Source organism: Thalassophryne amazonica, chromosome 1, assembly GCF_902500255.1.
Source record: "Thalassophryne amazonica chromosome 1, fThaAma1.1, whole genome shotgun sequence".
NCBI lineage: Eukaryota > Metazoa > Chordata > Actinopteri > Batrachoidiformes > Batrachoididae > Thalassophryne > Thalassophryne amazonica.
The window spans coordinates 52,996,248-53,019,802 of record NC_047103.1 but is presented as its reverse complement, the minus strand read 5'-3'; positions in this window follow the sequence as shown (position 1 = coordinate 53,019,802).

Here is a 23,555-nt window from a genome sequence, read left to right as displayed (position 1 = left end):
AACTTCCTTCCATCGCTTACATAGATGTATACATGCCTACATACACACACACACACAGGGTTGGGAGGGTTACTTTAAAAATGTATTCCGATATAGTTACTAGTTACCTGTTGAAAAATGTAATCAGTTATGTAATCCAACTACCATAATATTAAAGTAATGTAATTTGATTACTTTCAATTACTTCTGGATTACTCCAATATCAAATATGCTAATACAGACAAAAGAAACTAAATATAAATAGTCTTGACCACATAGTACAGTTTATTAAGCAAAAACAAAACTGTTTCTTTTACAAGGCATGTTCTGTTTTACTTCACATCATGAATTAAGAGCACCCACAATATTGTTTTAAACACACCCAGTGTTCACCTGCTAAATTTTCAACAAAAAAATGCCAAACAAATGAAGGATAATGAAAACTCAGGCGGTGTGCGGATGGATTTGTAATTAAAAGTGGCTTGCAGAACAATATACAAAACACAAAAAAAAGTCTGCTACTTTTTCAGTAAACATAAAATGATCTTACTTTAGTCTTTCACATGGCATTCGCACCATGTTTAACATATCAGTCCACTTATTGAACTTTCAAAATAAGAACAAAAGCATAATGAAAACCATTAAGTAAATACTGTCAGTAAGGAGGCGTGGTCGCCATTTTAATTCCGGGCAAGTTAGTGATTTGCTGCATAGAAGTTCAAGAAACAGGTGGAATATGCCGGAAAGCTGTGCATGTTGGCAAAGCCACAAACGGAGGAACAAGGGAGACAATAGTTCCTTCCATAAGTAAGTGGTTTTGGTTATTCTTGTCACTTTGTCCGTGATATTTGGATGATAAGCAGCTGTATGTTTCCTGCCGTACCTGTGTCGCCCGATGACACGGACCATTAACTCTTCACTTATGTCTCGCTGATATTTTCCACTGCTAGACCAATGTCTACTTAAAATACTTGTCGTTAGTGATTAAAATTGTTCGACAAGACTGGGGATTTTTTTTTTTTTTTTTTATTTGCGCCTTTAAAATAATGAGATTATAATGACCCGCGCTGTGCCGCTCACAGTCACACCCACACATAGAGATGTGTACCCACACCACTGACTTCATGAATGAAAGGATAATTGTGTAAAAACATATATATAAATGTAATGGTTATAGGAGCCGCGCTGCACTGAACACAGCAGCTGCTGCAGCAGGACGCCTCAGCTCAGCAGCTTGAACAGCGCAGATCCGTGTAACTTTCAACACTAATATTTGGGAATGTGTGTGTCAGAGTACGTTTAATACTTTCCTGACATAAGTTAATTTACTGGCTCGATATCCAGGTCAAAATGGCATTTTAACACGTATTTTGTGAGCATTTTTCTGTGTGTTCAGTCGCGAATCTCCATTGAAAATGCATTAACATCCGGGTACTTCATCAATATTTTGCCCGGTTAGGAGGCGTCATGTCGCTGTCCATGAAGGGACGTTTTCGTTTCAAAGAAAAAAAAATATTATATACAGATAATATCATAAAATGCATTAAAATTGTAATCCTCCGAACTAATCCCCATTTTTACTAAATATACCTGTAATCTGAATACGTCTTTTTTTTCTGTAACTGTCGCGGAATAGTTACCTTTTTTTGTATTCTAATTATGTAACGCCGTTACATGTATTCCGTTACTCCCCAAGCCTGCACACACGCATACGTACATACAGCCACATACATACATACATGTCCTGTGCAGTACATATTATATATATATATATATATATATACACACACACACACACACGTCCTTACATACATACCTACAGACAGACAGCTATAAACACACATACAGTACATACATCATACATAACACATATGCTGTAAGTAAAATGTACTTAACATATTATAATCCATGCACACCTAATTATATACACATGCTGTATGCATTGATACGTATGAACATACACATATAGCCAAATACATTCATCCCTTAACACATGTACAGTCCCACATATAAATCAACATGTACCATACAAACACAATACACACAAACACCACAAAAAAGACTAGCAAAACTAGCCAAAGCAAGGAATGAAAAGAATCAAATAGAAATAACCAAATTAATAACTTGACATTTGCCACGAAAACACCTAGTGATGGGCCACACATCCTTCATCTCAACTTCAAAACCTTTTGAAAATCTTATTTTTATACAGCATTTTAAACGGTCTCATATTTGAACATTGCTTCAGTTCCACACTAAATCCCTTTAGAAGTCTCACCCCACAGACTGACAGACAAAAACGTTTTCTGGTCGTACAAAATCTTGGTTCTTTAAAGTTACATTTCCTCCTCATTGTAACACTCTTCATGATTTTTGAGCAATTGTTGAATATTCCCCTGTAACAGATTATTTTTTGCTTTGACCATTATTTGTGCTGTTTGGTGTTGCACAATGTCACTAAGCTTGAGTAATTGTGACTTTAGAAATAATGCGTTTGTGTGATCCTGATAACCAGCTTTGTGAATGATCCGTTTCACTCTTTTCTGGAGGATATTTACTGAACATAATGAGGTTTTGTAGTTGTCGCCCCAAACCTCAGCACAGTACTGCAAATAAGGAGAGACAAGTGAACAGTATAGAGTGTGGAGTGATTTGCCATCTAAGACCTTCTTTGCTTTATTTATTACTACAGTGTTTCTTGAGACTTTACTCTGTATATGTTTGATATGTGGTTTCCAGCTAATTTTGTCATTGATAATTACCCCCCAAAATTTAATTTGCATCTATGTATTGGTTCTACCTGTACACCTAATACAGGTGATCTCAATAATTACCTGATCCACCTGCTTGAATCAGCTGGTTTATTAGGAACAAATAAGTGGTTGGACTTTTACTTTCTGAAGTCTGAGGTTTCCACCTCTGTGTCTGATTATATTTCTTATTTAAAAAGTTGATCACAAAATTGCCGAGGATAATCATGTAAGGCCAAAATTTCACATTTCTGCACTGTCCTCTTGCGGTTTCATTGTTAAGGTTACATTTTGATCATTATTTCACAGGGCTGGTTTGAAAATGAAAAAGCAAAGTGTTTGTTTTCTTTTAATTGTCATAGAATGTGTGCACTTAAAAGATTAAATGCAAATTAGATTAATCTTAATTTTATTTATGAGTCCACTAATGCACCCATGATTTGAAAAATTAAAACTTTTCTGCAAATGCTTTTTCACTTTCAAATTTGCTTTTAAATTTAAATTGTGAGTGCTGCTTAGTGGGGTATTTTTTTGAAAATGAAAAAGCAAATGCCCTTTACTTTTTAATTATATCATAGAATGTGTGTACCTGAAGATGAAAATTCAAATAGAATGATTAAATTTTAATTTGGTGATCTCTCTTGGTAGTCGGCCACAGCAGGTTGAAGTCTGCCAGTGATGTCCCCCTACACCTGGCGCTGCTGGACAATGACTCTGTTTATTGCTTGTTCCTTCGTTATGTAGCCTGGCAAAATTGGTACTGCACAGGGCACAAGAATAGTCTTTTGGGGTTCTTTATTTCTTAACAAAATTAATTAGTGGTTTGGGTTACAATTTTTACAAAGTGAAAACACAACATTTTTGGAATAAGTAAAACCAGGAAAAGGTCACTAAAATTCAGGGTTCTTTGTTTTGTTTTTTACCCAGTAACACTGACCCCTTATCCCTGACACAAAACTGTCCTTTCTGCAGTTTTCCAGTGCAGCCTCAGCGCACTCACACAATGGAGGAACACAGCCAAAAACAGTCACATTCCCAAAAATATACAGCTACATAACATAAAATGGAAGTGCAATAAAAATAGGAAAAAGAAACCACTAAAACAAACTGTAAACAAAATTACTAATGAGGAAAAGAAAATAACTGTAGTGGCTCTCTCTCCTTTAAAAACAGAGCACAGCCGACAGATAGCATCCTGAAAATTTACAACTTCTATACAAAACTTTACCACTTTCATTACATGCAGGATAAATGTCCTACCAATAACATGGGCCTGGACCAGAGGCGGCGCAAGGAGAGCGCAACTGGGCACAACAGTCTTGTTTGAGGGAGAGTGCTAAAAGGGTAAAATATGACATAATTTCTCTACTTTGGGGAAAAAAAAAACACGGTATTTTCTGAGTTTTTGTGCAAATTACACACAAAGTGAAAATGCAAAGAATAAGTGATGATGCGCTGGGAAAGTGGACATGTGTTGTGGTTTATTTATGGCCCGGAACTCAAACATGTCGAGGCGGTTTTGGAGGCGAGAGAACGGAGCTACTCTGGTTAGCTGGGTAGGCGAACGCTTACCGACACGGCAGCTCAGATTTACCTAGTCTTCCCTTCTCCACTGGGAACTGAAACAAACCACTTTTTGCAACTGCTTCAGTGACTGCAGCCGAAAACAAAACAGTACACCATTTTTCCATGTGCAGTTATGCTGTGTACATATTGCACAACGGGACCAGCTGTCCCCATGAGTAGCAAATCCTGCGATATCACTCATGGTTTGAACGAGACTGCGGTGCCCTTTAGCTCCCCCTGGAATAGTTATAGCACCCCAACTAAAATAATTCCTCATACTACTTTAATTTAATTTCATCTCATCTTTTTGAGGCCTTGTCCACACTGAAACTGATCTTTCCCTATACAATTTTTTCTTTGTCATTTTCAAAAAGTGTTCCATTAAAAAATATCTCCGTTCTCACTGATCCAGTCATAGAAGTACAGAGACTGGAATACCAACTCAAGATCTCGTTCCATTGTGTTCAGTTTGCAAGGTTGCGACCCAGATTTTGGCTGCGAGAGTTGGGGTGATTTACTTTCAGTCCTCTGCCACCAATAACACCCAAGGTTGGGTAGGATTACTTTGAAAGAATACATGTGGATTACATGTATGTATGTACATACATTTGGATTACTTGTAATCTGATTACTTTTGGATTACATTTCAAAGTAATCCTACCCAACCCTGAAACACCAGAGGCGCTGGTAAAGGACAGTTTCTAGGTGTTTTCTGCCATGGGTTCAGCAAGTTATCACCTTGAAGTATGTTCAAATTGTAGCTTGAATGAAGTCCTTGTTGGTTTTAAATCATATTCAGGACAAAACTTGCAAATATTATTGATAAGAGCATGTAGACTGTCAGCAACTGTGGCAGAAAATCACAATCAAAATTCATTATTCATAAAATGTGTATAAAAACACATCATTTTAAAAGCATCATAATAAAACTAATAAATATAACAGTATAAAACTCATAAATAGCACAGTAAGTCATCAAACACCATAATAAAATTGAAAATTGTCAATCACAATAATAATCAAACACAGTAAAAATGATCATAGAATTTCTTTAAAGTAAAAACACTTGGAGCATTTACCACATGATGAGGGAGGTTGTTCCACAAAGCTACAACTCTATTTGAAAAAAGTATTTTCTTGAGTCTTATCTGCACCTTTGCACCTCAAAAACGGGAGAGTGACCTCTCAAACATGAATAAACTCTATTTTGGGAAAGAAAAAAGTTCCGGCCTGAATCAAAGAACTACTGGCTGCCATCAATCTTGAAGAGCCTGATATTGTTCCAGGAGAACAACTCTCTTTTGCTGAACAACAAAACTCGTTAAGAACAATTCACATTTTATTTTCAGACATAAATTATTTTGATATCACTGACGTATTACATGGGCAATACAATGAAATATGCATCATTTATGTCCACACAAATCAAAGAAAATATGACAAACATCATGAAGGCCCTGACAGCTGCCTTCACTTTTTTATGAAGCTGCCACAAATGGAAAAATCACCAGCAAGCCCAGCTGTTTCGTATAATATTACATGATTAATTTGACATAAGTTTTGTAGTTTCAGAACTGTGCACATTGCTAGAGAAGCATCTGAGTCCTTGCATCATCAAGACATCCAGGATATATGGGATCAACCGCGAGGCCTCACAGGTGGCATTCTACCAGACGGCGGCTGACAGGATGATGCAGGTGACCGCTGTCACCGGAGACCACCAGCTGACCATGTGGCTGGCACTGCGGGTGTTCACCAAACTGTTGGATGCTGAGTCGAGCAGTTTCCAATCTGGCAATGTGGACAGCCTTGTTGGGTGGATCTCAAGCCACACTTTTTTCCCTCAGATAAAACAGTATTTAGATTAAACTAGAAATCTTCAGTATTTACAGAACTGATTGAGTTAATTTTGTAAAATCAATATAAAAACAGAGGTGAATATATCAATGATACATGGATGACACAATAAAGCATAAAGGCTTATTTCTATTGTGAGGCTAAAATCTGACAACATTAAGGTGCTCGATTAAACGTACAGATAGCAAAGACATCTCATCATAATCAGTAAGTAGCAATAAGTGTAGTGTGTGTGTGTATTCATTTATACTGGGATACCAATAAAATAAGTACAAATTGAGCAGAGAACAATAAGATAAGACGTTCTGGACAAGAAAACAACAACAAATAGCACCAAGATTTGGACTAGAAAATAATGGAGTTGAAGATAAGATAGTCTTTTGGACCAGAAATCACATAAAAAAAATAAAAACAAATGAAAGGGTTGAGTTCCTCTTCCTTTAGCTGACTGAATAAAATTGACTTTAAATGTCTTTTAAAACTTGCCTTGCTAATCGAGGGCAAGCTCTAAATTTTATTTTTGACTTTACATTTTTGACACGAAGCAGAAAGTTTGACCACATTACACCTATTTTGGCGTCTAAATCCTATAAAATTATTCATGGACTGGCACCTCCCTACCTGGCTGACCTAATTAAACCTTACGTACCGGCCCGGGCTTTGCGTTCTCAGGGTGCAGGACTACTGTGTGTCCCTAAGGTGAATAAGAAGTCTGCGGGTCAGAGCTTTCTCTTATCGTGTCCCTGTTCTGTGGAATGGTCTACTTGCGTCAATAAAACAATCAGATTCAGTGGAGACTTTCAAGTCCAGATTTATTTTCCCTTTCATATGGCTAGCATACTGGTACAGTTTTGTTTTACGCTTTTTACTTTTTTAATTCATGTTATTAGTAATTGGAGTGGGCTGCGGCCTCAACTTCACCTAAATTCTGGGTCTTTTAGTGAAGCTTAGGGCTAGCGGCCGGCAATCACCTTAGTTTTTCTTGTTGATTAATACTGGCAAATTATACAGTATTTTTTGTCTTTCTGATGCCTGATTCTGTTTTTTCTCTGTTTAAGATGCAGCTCCATCCAGAGATGGGAGTTGTTTGTTAGCAACTCTCCTGTCCTGTGCACCAGCAGCAATTCTTGTATATTCATCCGTGAATTGTTCTGTGAATTATTTCTGTAATTTATGTTTGTAGCATGGCCCAAGCAGAGGGTCACCCCTTTGAGTCTGGTCTGCTTGAGGTTTCTTCCTCAGAGGGAGTTTTTTTTCTTACCACTGTTGCTCTGGGGGTTGGTAAGGTTAGACCTTACCTGTGTGAAGCGCCTTGAGGCAACTCTGTTGTGATTTGGTGCTATATAAAGGAAAATAAATTGAAATAAAATTTTATATAAGATATATTTTATCTGAATAGTTCCAGATGTGTGGGATACGTAGGTTATGTGTTTATCTTTCAACCTACCAGTTGGCAAACCTTCACAGCAATAACTGTGCAGCACTGATGAAGCATTTTCATTTTGAGAGCAGTGTGACTTTGTGAGAGATTATCGGGGCAGCTACAAATTTTAAGGCTCTGTAAAATAATAATACCCTTCAACAAAGGGAAGCAGAGTGGAATGGTATGTTCCAGCTTTCACCTCATGAAATATTCATTGAACTCAAACATTCATTATTTGTATAATAATTGGGTGTGCAAAGTTGTGAATGTCACACTGTCAGCCACAGCGCACCTCACATTTTTTACTTCAATGTATGTGCACTGCACGAAGCCTCACACACACGCTCCCACTCGCTCTGTTACCGTTTAATGTTTATTGAGGGGGAACCAAATAAACTATCCCTGCGTGTGTCCACGTCATTTCCAGTCAAATGTAGCTCGGTATAAGTTCTGTGTTCATGTTGATTGATCTGACAGAGGGGATTCCCAGCTCCCAGTGTCTATTTACATGGATTTGCATATTTAAATAGAGACATGGAAAGGGAGGAGCATTGCGCATGTGCGCTCAATTCCACGTTCAGTGCAATGTACAAACAGAATGTGCATGGATATGTGCATATGCACACTTTGATACATCTGGATATTTTTGTGCTTATACCAGTTTCTGGATTTTGGCGTATGCCATGTTTTAGAAGAAAATCCACACAAGTCTTTGTACATGAGGACCCTGGTCATGCACACTCATCGACGTTCCACCCACAGTTGCCAACTCTCACATGACAAATAAGCAATCACAGCTTCAAAAACTAGCCCGATATTGGTGTGGCTTGTTGCATCTTTAACAGCATTCATTCATTTTCTAAGCCCACGTACTTCAATCAAGAGTCATGGGACATCAGGCAGAGTACACCCTGAACAAGTCCATTGCAGGGCCACATATAGACAGACAAACACATTCACACTTGCAGGCCCACCTACAGTCAATTTAGTCACCAATTCACCTAACCTGTATGTCTTTAGCCACCTTGACACTTGTACGAAATTGTTTCCCGCACTGTCGCGCAATTTGTTGTGCCAGTGCGTGTCATTTAGACTAGAAGCCTAGTTTGCGCACTGTTCACATTATGTATAAGTTACGCACTTTTCACACAATGCGTGACCAAAAATGGTGCACATCAGCACGCAATAGCAAGCTATTGCATGACTGATTTCCACCCTGTTCAAGTATTGTTGGCACATTGTTACGTACAGTGTATGATATGGAATGCACGGCACGCATTGTTCCCGCAACGGCACGCATTGCCACAACCACTTTATGCATGTGTGAAGCAGTCATGGAATTATTTGGTCCCACGATGCCACACTATATAAAATAGCATGCATCACATTGTTCTATTCATTTCTCAATTTGTTGTCAACTGTACAAGCATTTGAACACCAGAGAAGAAGCTCTTAAAGACAAGAAAAGGCCTCTATATTATCTCGCAGCTGTACCGCTACTTCTTGAAGAGCAGGGGAAAATGCAGAAAGAACTCTTCGTGCCAGGGCCCCACTCGCCCACTTCACGACAAGTTAGAAGGTGTGAACGTTGTGCAATCTGTCGCGAATATGTCTTAAAAGGTTTGTGGTCTAATTGAGCCACTGCATGATAATGTGAATGACACGCATTGGTTGCCCAATGTTCACATAAGTGTTACAAAATTTATTCTTGTCAGATATTTTAAAATTTCAAAATTTTCTTTGCACACTGGCACACAGCCTCGTGCAGTTTGACAGGTTTACTCATTGGCACACAGAATTGCATGCCAGTACGGGGATCAAATTAGTACAAGTGTCAAAGTGGTTTTTCAAAGTAGCAAGAAGTTAGAGCACCTGGAGGGAACCCACACAAATACAAGAAGAATATGCAAATTCCACATACAGTAGAAAGGACGAAGTGAGAACCAATCCCAGAAACTTCTTACTGTGAGGAAACAGTGCTGACCACTAATTCACCACGCCGCCCCCTTAAAAACATATATTAAAAATTTAGGGTTTGAAAAACAAAAACAGAATTTATTATACCAATTCATGCAACTGCAACTAAAGAGACCAACATGGGGTAGGGAAGGCAGTAATCCAAATGTTACAAATGTGAATACTTGCAATAACAAATGTCATATCACAAAGCCTTCAAATACATGTGTAATAACAAATTTGATGAAAACAGTTTTCATGTTTTGATTAGAAATAGAATGTACAGTGTTCCCAATGCATTTGCATGTATGGAAATAAAAGCTGTTTAAACACACTGCTATTATTTTGAACACAACTGTACATGTATGAGGGCAACACGGTGGCTTAGTGGTTAGCACTGTTGCTATACAGCAAGGATGTCATGGAATTAATTCCCACCTATGGAGTTTGGATGTTCTCCCCATGTTTGCATGGGTGTCCTCCGGTTGCTCCGGCTTCCTCCCACATTCAAAGGCATGCAGGTTAGGTGGATTGTAAACTTTAAATTGTCCATAGGTGTGCATGTGGGCATGGCTGTGTTTGTTTGTCTACAACCCCAATTCCCCAAGTTGGGAAGTTGTGTAAAATTAAATAAAAAGAGTATATTCTCAAAATGACAAAAAAGGAACAGTTTTTGCATGTTCAAATTTTAATTTCAATTTATTTACAACCCCAATTCCAGTGAAGTTGGGACGTTGTGTAAAATGTAAATAAAAACAGAATATAATGCTTTACAAATCCTCTTCAACCTCTATTCAGTTGAATGCACCACAAAGACAAGATATTTAATGTTCAAACTGATAAACTTTATTGTTTTTGTGCAAATATTTGCTCATTTTGAAATGGATGCCTGCAACAAGTTACAAAAAAGGTGGGACAGTGATATGTTTACCACTGTGCTACATCACCTTTCCTTTTAACAACACTCAATAAGTGTTTGGGAACTGAGGACACTAAATTGTGGGTGTCATGATTGGGTATAAAAGGAGGATCCCCAAAAGTCTCAGCTGTTCACAAGCAAAGATGGGGCGAGTATCACCACTTTGTGAACAACTGCATGAAAGAATTGTCCAACAGTTTAAGAACAATGTTTCTCAATGTTCAATTGCAAGGAATTTAGGGATTCCATCATCTACAGTCCATAATATAATCAGAAGATTCAGAGAATCTGGAGAACTTTCTACACGTAATGCCTGGTTCACATGGCAAGATAATTAGGCCAATATCAGACCCAATCTTCCCTTTCTGACAATCTTAAGGACGCCCCGACAATCGTGATGATGCTAAAGATTATCTTATCAGATATTCCTGCCATGTGTGGTGTGTCAAGAGCACGCTGATCTGCTCGGAAGGACATCAGGGGCACTCTGAACGCAAATCTGGGATATATGTTGGATTGTCTTGGCCCAACAGCGTGTGTGGTGTCCTCCTACCACAAACGAGCATGCAGCTTGCTGAATGTGACACGTAGCCAATCAGAAAACGAGGTGACGTATGCATGGAGCGGAAAATAAAATCAAAACAGCTGTTCTGACTTACCAAAAAGTCTGGTGGTCGTGCTGTCTCCACTCCTTTAAAGAACGCCTTTTCTTTTTGTATCATTTTTTTCCCTCTGTTTTAAATAGTCCACAAACTATCTCCGTTTGTTTACTCTGAAATAACGTTTAATCTCCAGAGATTTTGCGAGATTTCCTGTCTGACCTGGGATGTTCATGTGTGAAATCTGTTCGTGTGTGGTGTGTTGACTTCACCGTGTGGTTGAACACCACACACTGTACGACTAAACCTGTTAGATCTATGATTATTTTATCTCCACGTGTGTGGTCTCTCAGGTTTTGGAAACCTACAGATAATTTTAAAATCCTGCCGTGTGAACCAGGGTTAAGCGGCAAGGCTGAAAACCAACACTGAATGCCCGTGACCTTCAATCCCTCAGGGAGCACTGCATTAAAACTGACATCATTGTGTAAAGGATCTTACCATGTGGGCTCAGGAACACTTCAGAAAACCATTGTCAGTTAACACAGTTCGTCGCTACATCTACAAATGCAAGTTAAAACTCTACCATGCAAAGCAAAAGCCATACATCAACAACATCCAGAAACGCCACTGCCTTCTCTGGGCCTGAGCTCATTTGAAATGGACAGATGCAAAGTGGAAAAGTGTGCTGTGGTCTGAGTCCACATTACAAATTGTTTTTGGAAATCATGGACGTTGTGTCCTCTGGCCAAAAGAGGAAAAAGACCATCCACATTGTTACCAGCGCAAAGTTCAAAAGCCAGCATCTGTGATGGTGTGTTAGTGCCCATGGCATGGGCAACTTACACATCTGTGATGGCACCATCAATGTTGAAAGCTACATCCAGGTTTTGGAGCAACACATGCTGCCATCCAAGAAACTATTTCAGGGACGTCCCTGCTTATTTCAGCAAGACAATGCCAAGCCACATTCTGCACGTTACAACAGTGTGGCTTCATAGTAAAAGAGTGTGGGTACTAGACTGGCCTGTCTGCAGTCCAGACCTGTCACTCATTGAAAATTTGTGGCGCATTATGAAGAGCAAAATACAACAACAGAGACCCCGGACTGTTGAACAACTGAAGTCATACATCAAGCAAGAATGGGAAAGAATTCCACCTACAAAGCTTCAACAATTAGTGTCCTCAGTTCCCAAACGCTTATTGAGTGTTGTTAGAAGGAAAGGTGATGTAACACAGTGGTAAACATAGCACTGTCCCAGCTTTTTTGAAATGTGTTGCAGGCATCCATTTCAAAATGAGCAAATATTTTTACAAAAACAATAAAGTTTATCAGTTTGAACATTAAATATCTTGTCTTTGTGGTGTATTCAATTCAGTATAGGTTGAAGAGGATTTGCAAATCATTGTATTCTGTTTTAATTTACATTTTACACAGCATCCCAACTTTATTGGAATTGGGGTTGTAGTTTATATAGCGCCATATCACAACAAAGCTGTCTCAAGGCGCTGCACACAAGTAAGGTCTAACCCTACCAACTCCGAGAGCAAGCACACAGGCGACAGTGGTAAGGAAACACTCACTCTGATGATTTGAGGAAGAAACCTCAAGCACACCAGACTCAAAGTGGTGACCCTCTGCTTAGGCTATTCTAACAAACACGTTTACAATACAGAACACAACACAACAACAATTGACGAGAGTCCATGCAGGCTTCCAGTCCACTGTTGTGGGGGGGTCATCAAGCCACTCATTAGATCTTCCAGCAGAGTCCATCCAGCGTCTGCCACAGAAATCAGAAATCATCCAATCCAGTCACATCTCGGACAGAGAGAAAGAGAAAACAGAATCAATCGGCCAGAAAAACTACACTTACAGTATAATTTTTCAGCATTAAGTAACAGGAAAGCAGAAGAAATACTTAAGTGATCGCCGGCCACTACCCCTAAGGTTCACTGAAAGACCCAGACTTTAGATAAAGTTGATGGCGAGACCCGCTCTGTTATGGCTGTCTTGAAATTAGCACACAAAACATTGCACCGACGGGCAGGCGTGCACAAACCCGGTGCGAGAGTTCATGCACATGCCGGTGTCCATCGAGCAAGAACAGTGCGAGGTGCACCGCATGGCACCGCTTATGTGGAAGAAATAAAAACCATCTGGTACATGTGGAACCACACCTTCAGTCATAGACTGAGACCACCGAGGTGCACCACAGAACACCACAGGAGGTCTTTCCTGCCTGTGGCAATCACACTGTATAATTCCTCCCCCTCCTGCAGGATGAATACATAATGAACAGTTATTCAGAGTCATGTGCAATATATCTTCCAGTCATTTTGCATAAATTTGTTGTACTTATTTAAAAAAAATGATTGATTGATTTCTGTTTAATACTATCACTTTCTGTAATTGTGTATTTAATTAACCATTGTTTACTTTTTACTGTTTCTGTACTCTGGCAAAATAATTTCCTTCGGGATAAATAAAGTTGATCTTTATCTTTATGAAAACACGTTGATTCACCGTTCCCGGTATTTGTACAGTAATAAACAGATGGTTATGAATGCTATGTTCAATTTCTGATAACAAAACACATCATAATGCTACACACTGCAGATTTAATGACTGATTTCATTCAAAGTCTGAGACTTGGAAATGTCCATCCCCCGGTGTCTCTGAAGACAGCTGGCTGTAAAAATGATGTTTTTTTTGTTTTGTTTTTTCCACAAAAAAAAACAAACATTATTCAATATGTTGTGAATGTGTCGTGACACGGACCCACAACAGGGGGCGTTAATGAACGGACAATGGATAAGCCAAAAAGTAACAATTTAATGTTGTAAATCGCACAACGAAGTACAGACAATAACAATATGGTGGAATGTCAATTATACACAAGGTGACGTGTGGGCAGGCTCGACGATAGAAGACGTCTGGCGAGAGAAGAGCCGGATCCCACACAGCTTCCACCACCAACGGATCTGAAGAACACCGGAGCCGCCAAGCCCTGCGCACCAGGTGGCCACTGTCTTCAGCAGTCAGACCCGGTACTGCTGGCAGAGAACAGAGACAGTACTGATGATTGTGAATTCGCACACTCAGTAATCCCACAGTCAGTGTTTAGTTAGGAGGGAGCACCTCCACCTCCAATCACACACTCGTACAGCTCCTGTGAAACCACTTATCTGGTTTGGGGTGTGAGGCGAAGTCGTCGCAGTCCACACCAAATGCCAATACCGCAGATAAGGACACCGTCACAGGAAAACGGCTGCAACTGAGATCAGACTATTACACAAGGTTTAGTTCAGCAGAGAAAATTACCTGAATGGTAGCTGATTTCTCGGCGGGGAGGTGGAGTTGCAGTCCGGCCTTTATGGTGGTGGTGATGTGTAGTGGATGAGTGACAGCTGGTACGGATGATGAGTGACAGCTGTCACTCCCAGTCGCTCCGACGCCCTCTTGTGCTTGAAGCCCGCACTTCAAGCAGGGCACCATCTTGTGGTGGTGGGCCAGCAGTACCTCCTCTTCAGCGGCCCACACAACAGGACCCCCCCCTCAACGGGCGCCTCCTGGCGCCCGACCAGGCTTGTCCAGGTGACGGGTGTAGAAGTCGGCCAGGAGGGCCGGGTCCAAGATGAAGCTCCTCTTCACCCAGGAGCACTCTTCAGGGCCATAACCCTCCCAGTCCACCAGATACTGGAACCCCCGGCCCTTTCGACGGACGTCCAGGAGCCGGCGTACTGTCCACGCGGGCTCCCCGTCGATGATCCGGGCAGGAGGCGCGCTGGTCCCGGGGCAGACAGTGGTGAGGTATGGCAGGGCTTGAGTCTTGACACATGAAAAACGGGGTGTATCCGCAGTGAAGCTGAAGCTGCCAGCTTCACTGCGGCCGGACTGAGGACTTTGAGTATGGGAAATGGTCCAATGTACCTGTCCTTTAGCTTTTGGGATTCCACCTGCAGGAGGATGTCCTTAGTGGATAGCCAGACCTCCTGCCCAGGCTGGTATGCAGGGGCCGGGGAACGCCGGCGGTCTGCATGGGCCTTAGCCCTCGTCCGGGCTCTGAGCAGGGCAGAGCGGGCGGTACGCCACACCCGACGGCACTTCCTCAGATGGGCCTGGACCGAGGGCACCCCGACCTCTCCCTCCACTAGCGGAAACAATGGGGGCTGGTACCCCAAGCACACCTCAAACGGGGAGAGGCCGGTGGCAGACGAAACTTGGCTATTATGAGCGTACTCGATCCAGGCCAGATGGTCACTCCAGGCCATCGGGTGCGTGGAGGTCACGCAGCGGAGGGCCTGCTCCAGTTCCTGGTTCGTCCGTTCTGCCTACCCATTCGTCTGGGGGTGGTACCCAGATGAGAGACTGACAGTGGCCCCCAGTTCCCTGCAGAAACTCCTCCAGACCTGGGAGGAGAACTGAGGACCACGATCCGAGACAATGTCCGATGGAATCCCATGCAGACGCCCGACATGGTGGACCAGGAGGTCTGCAGTCTCCTGGGCCGTCGGGAGCTTCGGGAGGGCCACGAAGTGGGCCGCCTTGGAGAACCGGTCCACTATCGTGAGGATGGAAGTCATGCCCTGGGACGGCGGGAGGCCCGTGACAAAGTCCAGGCCAATGTGAGACCAGGGGCGATGAGGCATGGGCAGAGGCTGGAGGAGGCCTTGGGTCTTGTGGTGGTCGGCTTTGCCCCTGGCACAGGTGGTGCAGGCCTGGACATACTCCCGGACGTTGGCTTCCATAGACGCCCACCAGAAGCACTGCCGGACCACTGCCACGGTCCTTCGCACCCCTGGATGACAGGAGAGCTTGGAACCGTGACAGAAGTCAAGGACCGCAGCCCTGGCCTCTGGTGGGACGTACAATTTGTCCTTCGGACCTGTCCCCGGGTCCGGTCTCCGTGTCAGGGCCTCCCGGATGGTCTTCTCCACGTCCCAGGTAAGGGTGGCCACGACAGTGGACTCGGGGATGATGGTTTCAGGGGGGTCTGACAGCTCGGTTTTGACCTCCTCTTCATGCACCCGGGACAGGGTGTCAGATCGTTGGTTTTTTTGTCCCGGGGCGGTAGGTGATCCGGATGTCAAAACGCCCGAAGAACAGCGACCAGCGGGCTTGCCTGGGGTTCAGACGCTTCGCGGTCCGGATGTACTCCAGGTTCCGATGGTCCGTGAAAACCGTAAATGGTACCGATGCTCCCTCCAACAGGTGTCTCCACTCCTCAAGAGCCTCCTTCACCGCAAGAAGTTCCCGATTGCTGACGTCATAGTTCCGTTCAGCTGGGGTCAACCTGCGGGAAAAGTAGGCACATGGATGGAGAACCTTGTCGGACTCCCCGCTCTGGGATAGCACGGCTCCTATCCCTGAGTCAGAGGCGTCCACTTCAACTACGAACTGGCGATTGGGATCGGGCTGCACCAGAACCGGTGCAGTCGAGAACCGGCGTTTCAACTCCCTAAACGCGGCTTCGCACCGATCCGACCAGGTGAAGGGGACTTTTGTGGAGGTCAGGGCTGTCAGGGGGCTAACTACCTGACTGTAGCCCTTGATGAACCTCCGGTAGAAATTTGCAAAACCGAGGAACTGTTGCAGTTTCCTATGGTTTGTTGGTTGGGGCCAATCTCTCACCGCCGCAACCTTGGCCGGATCAGGGGCGACGGAGTTGGAGGAGATGATGAACCCCAGGAAGGACAAAGAAGTGTGGTGGAACTCGCACTTCTCGCCCTTCACAAACAGCCGGTTCTCCAACAACCGCTGTAGGACCTGACGTACATGCTTGACATGGGTCTCAGGATCCGGAGAAAAGATGAGTATATCGTCTAGATATACGAAGACAAACCGATGCAGGAAGTCCCACAAGACGTCTTTAACCAACGCTTGGAACGTCGCGGGCGCATTGGTGAGGCCGAACGGCATGACCAGGTACTCAAAGTGACCTAACGGGGTGTTAAATGCCGTCTTCCACTCGTCTCCCTCCCGGATCTGAACCAGGTGATAAGCATTCCTAAGATCCAATTTCGTGAAAATTTGGGCTCCATGCAGGGGTGTGAACACTGAATCCAACAGAGGTAACGGGTATCGGTTGCGAACCGTGATCTCGTTCAGCCCTCTGTAATCAATGCATGGACGGAGTCCGCCGTCCTTCTTGCCCACAAAAAAGAAACCAGCACCCATCGGGGAGGTGGAGTTCCAGATCAACCCGGCAGCTAACAAGTCCCTGATGTAGGTCTCCATTGATTCGCGTTCCGGACGTGAGAGGTTGTACAGCCTGCTGGACGGGTACTCAGCGCCCGGTATCAAATCAATGGCACAATCGTACGGACGGTGTGGGGGCAGCGTGAGTGCCAGTTCCTTGCTGAAGACGTCAGCAAGGTAATGGTACTCGGCTGGCACCGCCGCCAGATTGGGGGTGACTAAAACCTCCTCCTTAGCTGTCACACCGGGTGGAACCGAGGATCCTAAATACTCCCGTTGGCAGGTTTCGCTCCACTGAACCACAACCCCAGACGGCCAATCAATCTGGGGATTGTGTTTTAACACCCATGGAAAACCCAAAATCACTCGGTAGGTAGAAGGTGTTACATAAAACACAATCTCCTCCCTGTGATTCCCAGACACAACCAATGTCACTGGCTGTGTCTGGTGTGTGATTAGTGGAAGAAGGGTGCCATCTAGTGCCCACACCGACAATGGTGACGGTAAGGCCACTAGAGGGAGCCCAACCTCCTTTGCCCATCTGCTATCCAGCAGATTCCCCTCTGACCCCATGTCCACCAGTGCTGGGGCGTGAAGGGTTAGATCCCCACTCAGGATCGTGACTGGGATACGTGCAGATTGTCGGGGTCTCCCTGCGTGGATGTTGTGACCCACCGTTAGCCCAGTCTCTAAGGATGAGTGCTGCTGTTTTGACCGTTTGGGGCATTCTCTCTGTGTGTGCTTGGTTGAGCTGCAGAGAAAACACTCTCCACGGATCAGCCTCCTTTGTCTCTGATCTGATCGCTCTTTGGCCCTGCTCGTTTCCATAGCAACGTCAGCAGGGGGAGCTGTCGTCACGTGGAGAGCCCTGGCTGTGGAGCGTGGGGAAGACGGCTCCCTTTCGGACCCGGGAGGAAGAGGGACGGCTTGTGCCTGACCACGCCCTTCGTCTCGCTCCCGTCGGTGTTCTGTTAATTGGTTGTCTAACCGTATAACCAGGTCGATAAGCCCATCTAAATCCCGCGGCTCGTCCTTCGTCACCAGGTGCTCCTTAAGGACCAGAGACAGTCCGTTTACAAAGGCGGCGCGGAGCACAACAGCATTCCAGCCGGCTCGTGCTGCCGCGATGCGGAAGTCAACTGCATACTTCGCTGCGCTCCGACACCCCTGTCGTATCGACAGCAGCACGCTTGAAGCGGTCTCGCCTCTATGAGGGTGGTTGAACACCTGTCGGAACTCCCTCACAAACTCAGTGTAAATTGTTAGGAGCCGTGAATTCTGCTCCCAGAGCGCCGTAGCCCAGGCGCGTGCCTCTCCTCGAAGCAAATTTATAACGTAAGCCACCCGGCTAGTGTCTGACGCGTACATGACGGGACGCTGTGAAAAGACGAGCGAGCACTGCATCAAGAAGTCCGCGCACGTCTCCACACAGCCTCCGTATGGCTCCGGAGGGCTTATGTACGCTTCAGGGGAAGGTGGGGGGGTTCGTTGAATGACCAGTGGAATGTCTGTCTCTGGCATACGGTCAGCGGGAGGAGGTGCTGCAGCAGCGCCCTGAGCATGCGCTTCCACCTGGGCGGTGAGAGCCTCCATCCTACGATTGAGAATAATGCTCTGCTCGGTAACTAAGTCCAACCGAGCAGTAAAAGCAGTTAAGATGTGCTGCAGCTCACCTAACACGCCTCCTGCTGGCGCCTGTGCACCTCGCTCTTCCATTGGCTGTTCAAGCAACAGTTGACGCCCCTCGGGATCCATGACGCTGGCCGAGAAATCCTCTTGTGAAAGTGTCGTGACACGGACCCACAACAGGGGGCATTAATGAACGGACAATGGATAAGCCAAAAAGTAACAGTTTAATGTTGTGAATCGCACAATGAAGTACAGACAATAACAATATGGTGGAATGTCAATTATACACAAGGTGACGTGTGGGCAGGCTCGACGATAGAAGACGTCTGGCGAGAGAAGAGCCGGATCCCACACAGCTTCCACCACCAACGGATCTGAAGAACACCGGAGCCGCCAAGCCCTGCGCACCAGGTGGCCACTGTCTTCAGCAGTCAGACCCGGTACTGCTGGCAGAGAACAGAGACAGTACTGATGAGTGTGAGTTCGCACACTCAGTAATCCCACAGTCAGTGTTTAGTTAGGAGGGAGCACCTCCACCTCCAATCACACACTCGTACAGCTCCTGTGAAACCACTTATCTGGTTTGGGGTGTGAGGCGAAGTCGTCGCAGTCCACACCAAACGCCAATACCGCAGATAAGGACACCGTCACAGGAAAACGGCTGCAACTGAGCTCAGACTATTACACAAGGTTTAGTTCAGCAGAGAAAATTACCTGATTGGTAGCTGATTTCTCGGCGGGGAGGTGGAGTTGCAGTCCGGCCTTTATGGTGGTGGTGATGTGTAGTGGATGAGTGACAGCTGGTACGGATGATGAGTGACAGCTGTCACTCCCGGTCACTCCGACGCCCTCTTGTGCTTGAAGCCCGCACTTCAAGCAGGGCGCCATCTTGTGATGGTGGGCCAGCAGTACCTCCTCTTCAGCGGCCCACACAACACAATATTCAAAATTTTCAAATAACTCTGTTCAGCAAAAATCTTAAGCCTGTCTGAACATATTTTAAATATTGTTTTCAAAATTCTGAGGTGTCAATAATTCTGACCATGACAATACATTTTGAAAAAGCAGAGGAAGAAATTACATTTCGTAGTGGGCCAAACCTGGCCCATACAGCATGAAGTCAGTTTTTTTTTCTTATAAATTAATAATCAATAAAATGCATGAAAATGCAAAAACAATGAAGAACGAAAATGAAGCCAAAGAACAGGTGAAAATACACACGTGAATACCCAAAAGAGCAAAAGGAAACTGTGAATAAAGTGTGATCCTTTTAAAAGGGCAGCAGGGAGTGCAAACAAATTCTCTGCAGTATTAACAAATGACTGTCAGAGGAAGTGTAGAATTATAATTATGTTCATTACTTATATTTTAGGTGCCGTGTAAACCAAAGGTACAATTTATGCCACCCAGGGGTCCTGTGCAGGCAACATTTAACTATAAACTCAGACATGTACATCTGAGATGCTCCCCAAAGCACCACAAAGGATAGATATATGTGGATGCTTTGTTGATTTTTGAGGTGAGGTTGTTAGAGAATAAAGGTGCTAAAGACCTATTCATGAAGACATATTGTACACAAAATGTCACCATATTCTCTGAAATTTCTGATTATATTATGGATTGTAGATGCTGGAATCCCTAAATTCCTTGCAATTGAATGTTGAGAAACATTGTTCTTATACTGTTGGACTATTTTTTCATGCAGTTCACAAAGTGGTGATCTTCGCTCCATCTTTGCTTGTGAACGGCTGAGACTTTTGGAGATGCTCCTTTTATACCCAATCATGAGTGTCCTCAGTTCCCAAACGCTTACTGAGTGTTGTTAGAAGGAAAGGTGATGTAACACAGTTGTAAACATACCACCGTCCCAGCTTGAAATGTGTTGCAGGCATCCATTTAAAAATGAGCAAATATTTGCACAAAAACAATAAAGTTTATCAGTTTGAACATTAAATATCTTGTCTTTGTGGTGTATTCAGTTGAATATAGGTTGAAGAGGATTTGCAAAATTGTATTCTGTTTTTATTTACATTTTACACACCAACCCAACTTCATTGGAATTGAGGTTGTAAATAAATTGAAATAAAAATTTTAACATGCAAAAACTGTTCTTTTTGTCATGTTGAAAATATCCTCTTTAATTTATACAAACCAAGCCTATGAAACGTTTAATGAAGCTAATATAAGTTCTCGGTAAACTCAACAATGAAAATGTATTATTAAACAGTAATGAGCATGTTTGCAGTTCATCAGTTGAATTTCTTTTGAAATGGAGAAACGAGAAAGAGCATCTCTTGAAGAATAACACAGTATGGTCTCTCTCTCTCTCTCTCAGTAAGGAGGTGCACAGAGTTGATGTCCTAGTGGATGAACAGTGAGGAAAGATGATGTCATAGTTTTAGACTGCAGCAACCTCTGCTGAAATAGTTGTCTATAAACTGTATATGAGGTCTGTCCAAAAAGTATCGTACCTTTTTATTTTTGTTCAAAAACTATATGGATTTGAATCACGTGTGATTGCATCAGCCAAGCTTGAACCTTCGTGCGCATGCATGAGTTTTTCCACGCCTGTCGGTTGCGTCATTCGCCTGTGGGCAGGCTTTGAGTGAGCACTAGTCCACCCCTCCCGTCGGATTTCTTTTGTCTGAGAACTTGCTGAAAGACTGCTGCTTTGCTCCATGAAATTTTTTTCAGAAACTGTTAGGGACAGGCAGTTGGAAACCATTCGATAGATTCAGTTGGATATCGGTGAAGATTCTGTCGGCCTCACATGGATTATGGACTGTTTTAAAGACGGCCCACAGCGGCGGAGGGCGCGCAGCGCGCCAAGCGGCCATTCAACAGGCTGGATCAACCAGATCATTTCTAAACTGAATGCTGTGTTGATCCGGGACATCATGTGACTACCACAGAAATGGCAACAGAGCTGGACATAGCACTTTTGCGGCACATTCCACTGTTACAGGAGATTTTGTAATGAAAGACGTGCGGAGGATTTTGCGCGTCGGCATGAAGCAGCTCAGGACGCGCAGCAAAAAAACACCTCCGTCTTGGAAGTCTCACAGGACATGTTGGGGCATGTCCAGCTGTTACACAATTTCTCAGATTCTCACTCGACTGAAAGCCACTGAAAGCCGTCTGAATCTTCTGAATGGTTTCCAACACGGTGGGTTTTTTTTTGCTGCGCGTCCTGAGCTGCTTCGTGCCGACGTGTGAAATCCTCCGCACGTCTTTCATTACAACATCTCCTGTAACAGTGGATTGTGCCGCAAAAGTGCTATGTCCAGCTCTGTTGCCATTTCTGTGGTAGTCACATGATGTCCCGGATCAACACAGCGCTCAGTTTAGAAATGATCTGGTCATTCCAGCCTGTCAAATGGCCGCTCGGTGCGCCGCGCGCCCTCCGCCGCTGTGGGCCGTCTTTAAAAAGGTTTTAACAGTCCATAATCCGCGTGACGCCAACAGAATCTTCACCGATATCCAACTGAATCTTTCGAATAGTTTTTGAAAAAATAAAAAGGTCCGTTACTTTTTGGACAGACCTCGTAGATCACCAAGAAATGTGCTTTTTAAAATGCTAAAACAGTACGTGAGACGTTGTAGCATGCTTGTGCATCCTGGCAATTTTTTTTTTTTTTTTTGGACACACAACACACTGTCTGAACTTTGTAATGTGATTAAGGATGATGCGAGCCCCGACAACATAGCAGTCCCTCCCACTGTATCTCTGCAAATTTAAGTAACTGCTTTTACACGTGCAAATGTAAAAGAACAAAATAAATCAGATGAACAGTATACATGTGCCAAAGAAATCTGATTATTTTGTGAAAATACTGGTGTGTTAAGTGATTTCTCATAATCAGATAACGGTCGTTATCAGATAAAGCATATCGGATTTTGTCATTTACACAGCCACTTACTAATCAGATAACAGCTAGTAATCGAATAACGATCAGGTTTTTAGTGTGCATGTACAACTGTAAATGTAGCCAATATGGCCTACAAAGGTTGCACAATGCACATAATAACTTGGCAAAATGCACTTCAACTATATTTAGACACAACTGGCAAGATTAAAAAGTCAATTAATGGAATAAGACACATTCAATTTGATTAAAATCCGTTTGGTAACTGCATGTTAAGGGCCCTTCACACTACGTGTCCAGTGGAATCCATTCCCATTCACATGCACATTCACAGGCTTTTTTTCCTCAAAGTAAAGGCCCACTGACACAACCTGTGTCATGCTGGAGAGTAAACTCGTCTTTAACAGGTGCAGACAGGGCGCCAGAGGGGCGCCGGTGCGTGCTATTGCGCACAGAGAATTTTGAAAATCTTTCACGCACAAATGTCGTGCTACATGGCGCGATCTAAACTCCAACACTACGTACAGCTCTTCAAGCGAAGTGAAGAAGTGAACAGAGGGAGTGGTGACGTTAGCGGATCGCATCAGAGCGCAGCTTGTCTGAAGGATTATAACAAGAAGTTAAATCTGTTATGAACATACTTTAACAGCTACACACAAGAAGCAAAGAACACACAACTCTTTATCAAACAAAGACAATATAAACTTGACAAATAATTACCTTTTTAGACGGGTCAACATGCTTTCTGCAGATAGTTAGGTGGGCGCGTGCGCTCGAACAGCTCCAGCTGCAGCCTCCTCTGTGATTCA